General features: G+C 38.2%; 1 protein-coding gene across 3 annotated transcripts in view; it reads right to left on the bottom strand.

Annotated features, from left to right (window-relative positions):
- The window catches only part of glis2b (GLIS family zinc finger 2b), a 31,704-nt gene extending 27,262 nt beyond the window's left edge, over nt 1–4,442 (bottom strand). For 2 of the 3 annotated variants that reach the window (XM_060892811.1, XM_060892812.1), the window contains exon 1: nt 3,695–4,442. The gene's annotated coding sequence lies outside the window, so the exon portion shown is untranslated. The remainder of the gene's footprint in view (nt 1–3,694) is intronic. The other variant, XM_060892814.1, reaches the window with a different exon arrangement.
- Between the last annotated feature and the right edge of the window lie 6,755 nt (nt 4,443–11,197).

The following is an 11,197-nucleotide window of genomic DNA, read 5'->3' on the forward strand; positions in this document are numbered from 1 at the left end:
TAGTAGGTCAAGGAAACAGGGAGGGAATTCTGGATCATAGACAGACATCTTTTCTGCCGGAATAGATTTGCCCAGACATATCACGGAGCCCAGGCTCAGACTTGAGAAGGCTTTATTTTTGTTGCTGAAAATCCTCCCTTATTCCCTCCCTCTCTCCTTTTCTTACATCTGCACACACACATACAACAGTCTTTGCTTGCTCACTGAAGTTCGGTTGAACTATTGTGGGTAATTCTGGAGAATCCAGGGTGTTGGCCATGCAAGTAAATAATAATATAAAACAGCTGTGCTTCCATTTTAAGTGCATGAGCTTTTGGTACAGTACACTGCTGAGCGCTCTAAGATTTAAAACAATCATGGTCATCATCTGGAGCCATACATACTATTCAGACATAACTATTCTTGACATGAGTACCTAATAATTTCTTGTTTTCACTTAATTTCACTTAATACAGTTGTTCACCCTTGCTCTAGCATGGCATTTTCTTTGCGATGAGATATCTTCTTCTCCAAAAGACAGAAATATGAAATAGCTTCAAATAAAGAAGAAGAACGTACAGAGAACATGTATAAGAGAAGTTGGATGTTAGTGGTTTGGACAAAGTTATCAAAGCCCAGCCCAAACAGTAGAACTGTGAGTGTTAGCTGTGAGCCGCACACAGATTATGGAGTTTTAATAAGAGATGGAAAAGGGTAGCTCTTATGCTTAGTGGTTAGTAATTAACTGGAGAGGAATGCATGGTCTGGACCCAGTAAAGGAGGGTCTAGACTTGTCCTGATCAGTGTGTAACTCAGGCTTCTCTGTTCTCATATCAGCTCTGATTCTGCCATCTGGAGTTTTGTCTGGAGTTTTTGAATCTCCCAGGTACATTCCCTTTAGCAGCAAAGATTAAAATGCTACACTTTTAAAATAAAACAGAAATAAGCCTATGTATACAATGCTGTGTGTATTCAAGTGAAATAATAAGTAGATTCACCAAGAAAACTGATGTCTTTGATAAATAGATAAAATTATGAGGTTTTGCAATAAAGAAAACAGTGTAAGCTACATATAAGGCCAACTGTTTACATACACCTCAGCTAAATACATTCAAATAATTAAATTTTTTTTTTTTTACAACTTTTACACACATACAGGTTATTTGAAATGACAGATTTATTTTAACTTGTATTTGCTGCACTAGATTTTTGATGGTCAAAAGTTTACAAACATTTTTTCCATATTGGCTTTTAATTGCTTGAACTTAAACCAAATACTTAAGGTTGTCTTCCAAAAGTTTTTCACAAGGTTTTACCAGAATTGCTGCTCATTCCTTCTGACTGAGGTCAGATTCGTTAGCCTATTTGCTTGAGCATGGACTCAATTCAGTCCATAAATTCTCTGATTTAGGTCAGGGCTTTGTGATAACTATACAGCCTCTATACAGCCACTGTAATACTTTTAATGCTATCTTGTTACAACTCATTGTCCTACTGAAAGAGCCATTGCTGGCCATGTTTCTTGCTGATGCGGTTGCTTCAAGATTTCTATAATCTTTGTTCTTTAAGGAAAAATGAGTTCCTCAGACAGTGGATCATTATGCGGATACCAATTATAACCACTAACTATTTGGTATCATGGGGCAGAAAATACTTAAGGAAGCTGATCACTTGGCTTCAGTCTAGCTTTTTATGCCAGTCTCATGATGTATTTGACTTTCTCTCCAGTTGAGAAGACAAGGTTCCACAGTAAGAATTTTGAGTTGAGAGCTATCTTAATTTCAGACACTCATACTCTTGTACCTGATGCCTCCAACTTCTTCACCAGTTCCTTTGCCTTTCAGTTAATTTATGCCTCTTTCCTGAACAATGCAGTACCCATGTGATTCCAAGAGTTTTTGAGTTTTTTCCCCTTAGTCTTGCCCAAGTTGCCTGGATTTGTTTTATTTATAAGTAGGTCTTTTTACAACCACAGTACACTCCAAAATAACTCCTAATTTTGACAAGTGACAAACAGAAACGTCTAAAAGTCAATTATACTCCTTCCATACTGTTTTAAAAGAAATTCAACTTCCTGTGTGTACACAATGCCCATTGCTAAAAGCACTATACAAATAAAACTGAACTGAATAATGCAACAACCCACTTAATGGTAAAATATTGCCTGGTTTGACCTTGTTTTCTCAACTAAAGGGGAACAAACACTGTGCTTACTAACAAGGCCTATTACTGGCCTTCCAGCTTCTCATTGTTGTCAAATGTCTCAAATTTCCAAAACATTCATTGTTGCCTTGATGACTGTAGTTCATATTATCTGTGGTCTTCTTCAGTACAGAACAAATAAAGAACTGTTTATCTATAATTCCACATAAGGGCTAGCAAGCTGATATAACGGCTAACACTAAATAATAATAATAATAATAATAATACATTTTATTTAAAGGCACCTTTCTGAACACACAATGAATGAAATTCAGCAGCATTGTATCTCAGAAATGTATGCACAAGGTTGGATTTAAAGACTTTTTGGGAAACTGCTTAACCATACCAAATATATTTTAGTAAATAATAATTCTGCACCATACATATATGGGATCATAATACACAATCTAATAAAACTAGTTTTTATTATACCAAATGTACCAAATCTGCACTAGCATGTGCTTTAATCTCTGCACACAAGCTACTATTTAGCTTTATGGATGCTTCGTGTTCATGTTGTCTTTTGAGTGCACCATAGCAATTTCCTAAAGACTGATTAATATTACTATAGCTGTGGAATAAATAAGTAATATGTTAAAACAATATTAACTTATTAAAGCATGCTAAAACAAATTTTATGTTTATATTGATAGTTTCCTTAGTTTATAGTTTATTTAGATGTATGCTTCTTTGCTTCATTACAGTGCACCAGCACACCATGACAAATTACTTATACATGAAAACCCACAGTACTTAGACAATAAAGGGTATAGTGATTCTGAAAATCATATGAGAGTGGTTTAGTTTATAGTGTAGAATACGGTCCTGTATAGTGAAAGGCACTCAAATGAGGCAAAAGTTATACGCTTACCTGTATGGAACACCAAGACATTTTACTGTTGCAATAATCAGCCTTGGGCACAGAGAACTAACACAAACAGTGTTACAAAGTACCTGAGGAAAAGCTGCTATGTCCCTGAGCATGTACTTGTCATTTAATTTCAGATTCTTTGTTTCATTTGGTTTACTACCTTCTGGCATTCAGGCTCTGTAACATTTAAGCCATGTGTGGCCACAAATGACCACAGGCTCTGATCCAAGGGCCCAAACTCAATGAACTCCAGTTCAAGCCCAGTGTTTGTGAAGTTACCTAACTCTTATAAATACCGTTAACTCTCTGCACATAAGGCTGAGTATTTATTCATGTATTTCTGTCTGAACAATCACCATAAGAGGTATCTTATATCAGCATGTACCCTTAATAAGGGCAGATAACTGTCATTATATTACCAAGATGGTCCACATATAGAGATCTGTGAGCCAAATGAACAATTATTAGTAAAATGATTCATTCGTAATAGGTAGAATTGACAGCTACACACATCCCAGTCTAATCACCACCTCGTCGTGTTTACTGAAATATCTGTGAAAAGATGAAGAGCCTCGGTTGCAATATCAGAGTGATCCAGTGTACATTTAGGGCAAGTTTAGGAGTTTATGAAGGCGGTCTTACCTTTGAAGGAACTGAGGAATGAATATAATAAAGCTTCGGCTTGAAGTGACGCGAAACTTCCCTATTAGACTGGGTTTAATTCCGTTGTTTGTAAAAACGCTATTAAATCAGTGTCCGTCGGTGAACTGGATTATTATTCTGCACGTCTGAATTCACGTCTCGTCATCGTTTAGTAATCTGTAGCGGTCTGCTGTCAGACCTTTGTCTTACAACACGGACAGGAGCAACAAGAATACGGAGATAAATGCGCAGGAAACAGAGAAAACGCAGGCACGTTGTCGTTAACAGACTAGTTGCGGTTACTTAAAAAGAGAGAGATTATTACTCTCAGTCGAGAACCTAAACTGTGTCAACACTTCAAACAGTGTCCGTAATCTTCACAGGTTGAAGTCCAGTAACGGCGGTCATAAGAAAAATAACCCTAGTCGATTTTTCTGAGGATCATGAAGGTGCATCGCGTAGTAAATATCGGTCTAGACGGTTTTTTTTGGGTGCTCGTTCTCTTAGGGGTCTTAAAGGATGGAGGGGGCCGCGCAGGGTGAGAGAAAGAAGAGATGTCTTCTCCAGATAATATATCCTTAAAACGTTTTTCTTGTCTTGCTGAGGTGATAACGCGCAAAGCTGGCTGTAGCAGCCAACCCCCCCCCGCCACGGACTCGAGCCCGTGTGCGGTGTCTCCCTCCCGGTGTGGAGCGACACTATCCCTGATTCCTTCACCCAAACTTGCTCCCAAGGCTGCCCGTTTTGCGCATGCGCAGTGCTCCGGGAGCGGGGCCACGCTCGACTCTCCCTCCTTCTCTCTGCCTTGCCACGATGCGGCCACGTCCCAACCCGCGCACAACAGTCACGTTTGTACAGCAGTACGCCACCTAGGCGTCTCAAAGAGCATACTACTGCCCTGCGCTATAGAAAATAGGAAACTACCACAGTAATTATCTACATTGGGTAAAAAAAAATTAAATACAATTAATTAACATTAATCAGGAAAAAGGTTTTTCTAGTGTCCACTTGAAAAAAACAACCTAGATTGGAACATTGTTTAAATGATTTACTCTGTAGATATCTGCCTGTGTAATTGTCTGTTTTAAAAGCAATTGCGTTCTTGGCCATCTACAGGTACTTATTGGTGAATGCTGGTAGGCAAATAAACAACAAGTTTATCAGTTCCTGCATGAGATGTTAATGGCCTGATTCTCAAGTGGAGAGAAATGGGTTCCTCCTTTGGTAGTCCTTAAAATAAATAAACTGACTTTGGATTGACGGAAACAGAATTAACTCTGGATAGGTTATTATTAGATTGCAGTCATAATTTACATACACTTTCGCACTTAGGCGCATAGTCAATTTGCTTACCTGTTTCTTACCTTAAGATGTTTCTGGTGGTCAGGAAGACGAGGAGAAGAGGAAAGATAGAAAAGAAGATCAAGTGGTGGATGTTGAAAAAAGGATGAATGTTGTGAGGAATTCAGACAGAAGCTGAGACAGGCTTTGGGTGGTCAGGAGATTCCAGATGGCTGGGAAGCTACAGCAGAAGTGATCAGGGAGACAGGTAGGAGGCTGATTGGTGTGTCATCTGGGAGAAAAAATAAGATAAGGAAACATGGTTGTGGAACAAGGAAGTACAGGACAACATTCAGAGGAATAAGCTAGCTAAAAAGAAGTGGGACATAAAAAGGACTGCAGAAAATAGACAGGATTACAAGGAATCGCAGCACAGAGTGAGGAGGGACGTGGCAAAGGCCAAACAGAAAGTATACGATGCGTTATATGCCAGATTAGACACAAGGGAGGGTGAGAAGAACTTGTACAGATTAGCGAGACAGAGATAAAGAAGGGAAGGATGTGCAACAGATAAGGGTGATTAAAGATAGAGATGGAAAGGTACTAACAGGTGAGGAGAATGTGCAGAGAAGGTGGAAGTATGGAGTGTTTTAAGGAGCTGATGATGAGGAAAATTAGAGGGAAAGACGGGAGGAAGAGGTGAATATTGTACAGCAGAAAATAGCAAAGGATTGGAAAGGCTTTTGGTCCAGATGATATACCTGTGGATGTGTGGAAGTGTCTACGAGATACAGCAGTGAAGTTTCTATCTAGATTGTTCAACCGGCTTTTAAAAGTTGAGAAGATGCCTGAGGAATGGAGGAGAAGTGTTCTAGTGCTGATCTTTAAGAACAAGGGTGATGTGCTGAATTGAAGCATCCACAGAGGTATAAAGTTGATGAGGCACACAATGAAGCTATGGGAATGAGTAGTAGCTCAGGGAAGCTAGGCTAAGAAAATAAGTGGATATTTGTGAGCGGCAGTATGGCTTCATGCCCAGAGAGAGCACTACTGATGCGATTTTTGCTCTAAGAATGTTAATGGAGAAGTACAGAGATGGTCAGTATGAGCTGCACTGTGTCTTCGTAGATTTAGAGAAAACGTATGACAGGGTGCCGAGAGAAGAGCTATGAAACTGTATGAGGATGTCAGGAGTGGCAAAGAAGTACATCAGAAAAGTTCAAAATATGGATGAGAGGAGAATGACAGTAGTGAAATGTGCTGTAGGTCAGACAGAAGAGTTCAAGGTGGAGGTGGGGCTACATCAAGGATCGCCTTTGAGTCCCTTCTTGTTTGCTTGTTTGGTCAGATCGCCCAATGAAGTCAGACAGAAATCTCAATGGACAATGATGTTTGTGGATGACATGGTGATCTGTAGTAAAGGTAGAGAGCAGGTGGGGGAACACCTAGAAAGGTGGAGGTCTGTTTTGGAAAGAAGACAGAATACATGTGTATGAATGAGAGAGAGGGAAGTAGAACAATAAGGTTTACAGGGGGCTGAGTCCAAGAAGGTGCAGAAGTTTAGGTTTTTGTGGTCAACCGTCCAGTGCGACGGAGAGTGTGGAAAAGAGGTGAAGAAGCGAGTGCAGGCGGGTTGGAGTGGGTGGAGAAAAGTGTTGTTTGACAGCAAGACTCAAAGTGTCAACCAGAATCAAAGGAAAGGTGTACAAGACAGTAGTGAGGCCAGCTACACTGTATGCGTTAGAGACTGTAGCAGTGATGGAAAGACATGAGGAATAAATGGAGGTAGCATAGATGAGGATGTTGAGGTTCTCATAAGGAGTGAAAAGAATGTTTCTGTTTCTGTGAGGAAACTGCCAGAGAATGCTTTTTATTAACTTTTAACATCAAACATCATAGTCAAAATGCAGACTTTGGACTGGGAATGATTACCCAGCATCAGGCTGATAGACACTCATATCTTTTCCATAAAGCTTTTCCAGATGTGGAATGTGAATTGTATGCCTCGGTCACTATCTCTTCCTGTAAAACAAGGTACCAGAATATGTGGTTAAACAAGAATTATGCTGTTTCACAGGCAGTTTCACAGTTTAACAGTGGTTTAGGTGAGGGGATTAGAGGGAATTGATAAATAGTTATCATCATCACAATTTTTCCATGGGATGCTTGGGATATTGGTCATGAAGTCAAGTGCAATATGAGATCATGGGCAATGCAATATTGACAGGTGAACTAGTTTACCTATGTATAATATATTTGGGACATTGGATTGTATAAAGTCAACTTGTTTTAGGTCCTTTATACGAACATGAAATGTGCAGCCACAAAAAATAAGGCTTCTGAGTTGATTCAACTAATTGTTATTTACAGACAAATATGATTGAATTCTGAGTATTCTGAATTCCTCTAAGAATTTGTGGATATTATTTCAAACCTAGTTATTTCTATAGACAAAGCAAATTTGTTTTAGATGTTAATATTCATTTTAATATTCATTAGAAGACTGTATTAGAAGACCCTCTGAGAACAGCAGTTGTGACAAAATTTTGCAACACTCTAGATAATGTAGAAATATATAATAAAAATAATTAGAGTGAATAGCCAGCACCATGGTATTAACAGTCACACATATACCTTAAATCAGACCACTAGAATATTAGAACAAAAATGTCATCAAAATAAATTGGAAGTATTTTAATTAGGGTGAAACGAGAGCCTCTTCAGCTGCAGAAAATCTTAGTGCTGCTCTCCAACCTAATTGAAGGTAACAATTATTTCCTGGATTTTTTATTAATATTGTAGCAAAATTAACTATAAAAATAGAAACTGCATATAGAATAGAATATAGAAACTGAATTATTTCATTTGCAAATCAGATTTCAGAAAGTGAATGTTTCACTCTCATTTGAGTGACTGATTTAATATCACAAATTTCTTCTATCATCACAGTGAGGTTTCCCTTGCCCTCATTGCTGCTATTTAAAATTTTTAATTGCTTTTTTCTGAATTATTATTTTCCTGTAATGCTTTTGCAACAACAAAATAGTGAAAAAAACTACTTGAATTGAGGTTTGAGGTGAACATGCTCTTGACATGTATCTACATGATTTTCTGCATTGTGTTGCTGACACATCAGGTTGCTGACCTGTTTTACCGGTTTTCTGTAGCCTAAAATTCTTCCTCTCTCTGACCAATCTCTCAAATACTTGATCCATCTATGTGATCCAATACTTGATCCAACCATTTTCTTGCACAGAATCATGGGGAGCCTGGAGCCTATCCCAGGGGACTCAAGGCACAAAGTGGCACAGTCACACACACTACAGACAATTTAACGATATCAATCAGCCTATAGCACATGACTTTGGACTGGCAGAGTAAACCAGATTTGGGAAAGAGGAAACCCCTAATGCATAAGAAGAACATGCAAATTCCACACACAAGGAAATATAGTGAAATGCATCTTAAATGTATTTTAAGACAATAGTAAAATGTCTAGCTATAGTGTGCATTCATATATAACGTGCTTTTGACAGGATGTTAATATTCATTTAATAGAAATAGATTCAAATAGTACAAAGGTACAAGAGTGGGATTTAATTATATTTATTAAGTGTACATATGAACTGGATAAAATGGAGAAATTTGGGTTTTGAATCAAAATATGAGATGACAGAACATAATGCCATTGTTTAGTTCCTGAAATCTACATGATATTTAGATGTGTTAAATAACTTTTAATCTGGCACCTTTTGTATGAATGACACTCATTTTCAAGTGCTCACAAATATTGGAACATTTAATTCATTTAATTTTATTTCTATAGCACTTTTAACAATGAAAACACTCACAGAAATATAAAATTTAAATTTATGTTTAATGAACAAAGAAGACAACAAAGTGGAACTATCTACAGTAATCAAATGTATCTCCAGGCTGTCCATGTGGGGTTATCCCTAGCAGCAGTCAGCAGCATCCTAGTGGTGAGACTCCAAACAGAAGTAGGGCATCGGAATGGATTAGGCAGGTATGGAGAGCAGAAGGGGTCAGGAACACTGGAATCTCATGATTAGCAAGTTAAGTGACAGAGAGAGAAACAGAATATTGGGTATATATTAGGTGATCGTTTCACTCCTCACACTGCACCTCGCTCCCTCAGATATGCCAGCACTGCTCGACTGGTCCCACAATCTCTCAGGGTAAGAGTAGGTATACAGCAAGACTCTTTTCTGTACTGGCACTGAGGTGTTCAAAATTAACTTCCCTTAGATGTCCGAACAGCTGATGTCCAAACATCTTTAAACGATGGGTGAAGACCTACCTGTTCCTGAAACACTTGAACTAGTACTTTTCCCCTTGTTTATGTGTGTTTTAAAAAAAAAAAATAAAAAAAAAAACCTTAACAGTTTTAGTTTGATGGTATACTAAATTAATTTGTTTCCTATACAGCATTAATGTTTTCATCATTAGAGCCTTTATATCGCTTTTGTATGTCACTGTATTATGGCGTCTGCCATATGCTGTAAATGTGTAATGATCACATAATGGTTCAGGACAATGTACATTGTTGGCAGAGTGAAAGCAGGAACTCAGACTATCTATGAAATCATAACTAAAAGAGCCAGGTGACACAGACATGAGGGATCCTTGGGCCCACTCTAAACACTCTATGAACATGCAGCTAACAGATGATTGTTATTACCTGTGAAGGCTGCATTTGTTCATTAAAAAGAACAACTTGCTGTTTATGGCAAGCCATATTGATGCAGAGAAATTCAGCAAAACTGATCGTACCCATTGCATAAACATTGGGCAGAGTCATTACAACAATGTCCATGAAAAGTATGAAACGACTGACATACTAGACACTGTATAGGTCAGTCAAGAAAAAGAGCAGTTGAGCACAGTAACATTGTGGAAAAAAAAATCCAACTTTCAGTGACATCATCATCAACATCCACAGGGAAGGGCTGAAAGTACTGCAATCTACTGAAAAAAATCTAACTGAAAAAGGCTTCAAGAGTAAAAATATAGAGGTTACAACATGAGTTGCAAACCACTCATTGGCAGTATAAAAATACATGAAAATGCAAGAACCAAGATTTTTCCAAGTGATGGAAAGGTCAGTGTGGAGAAAGAAATCAACCGCTAATAATCCAAAACATACAAGCTTATTGGTCAAACTGGTTAAAGTAGTGTTATGGTTTCAGAGGTTTACAGAAACTTTCTGTCTGCCAATGAACAGAAAAATGCATCTAACTGAACATGGGGGAAGATGGGGTTCATTGTGTAGCAAGACGAAGACCCAAAACACACTACCAACACAACAAATAAAAAAGCATTTTAACTCCTGAAAAGGACATTGAAAGGACAAAATTCCCAAAGCTGACAACAACTGAAATAAGTGCAAGTAAATGTATGTAAGTATATACTGGTAAAAAAAAATAATAAAAGTGCAGTTGGCTCACTGATATCATAACTCTGTTTTCTTAAATTGACTTTAAAACTATCTGTTCCCATTATTTTTATATATTCAGCCATATTGGTGTGGACTAGGACCTAAACATAGTTGGTACATAATAATAATAATAATAATAATAATAATAATAATAATAATAATAATAGGGGCACGGTGGCTTAGTGGTTAGCACGTTCGCCTCACACCTCCAGGGTTGGGCTTTCGATTCCCGCCTCCGCCTTGTGTGTGTGGAGTTTGCATGTTCTCCCCATTCCTCTGGGGTTTCCTCCGGGTACTCCGGTTTCCTCCCCCGGTCCAAAGACATGCATGGTAGGTTGATTGGCATCTCTGGAAAATTGTCCGTAGTGTGTGATTGTGTGAGTGAATGTGTGTGTGCCCTGCGATGGGTTGGCACTCCGTCCAGGGTGTATCCTGCCTTGATGCCCGATGACGCCTGAGATAGGCACAGGCTCCCCGTGACCCGAGGTAGTTCGGATAAGCGGTAGAAAATGAATGAATGAATGAATGAATGAATAATAATAATAATAATAATAATAATAATAATAATAATAATAATAATAATAATAATAATAATAATAATGTGAGGTGCAAATATAGGCTATAAATCTCATAAATCTTTTTTTCCTGGCTGAATCTAGAAGCAGTACACTTTGGCAGTGTGTGTTGAGTGAAACAAAAATGCCGGCAACTCTATCATTCATTCATTGTTGCATGGTCTTTCATTTCGTGGTTTTCTAAGTAAA

The sequence above is a fragment of the Tachysurus vachellii genome, chromosome 18 (assembly GCF_030014155.1).
Source record: "Tachysurus vachellii isolate PV-2020 chromosome 18, HZAU_Pvac_v1, whole genome shotgun sequence".
NCBI lineage: Eukaryota > Metazoa > Chordata > Actinopteri > Siluriformes > Bagridae > Tachysurus > Tachysurus vachellii.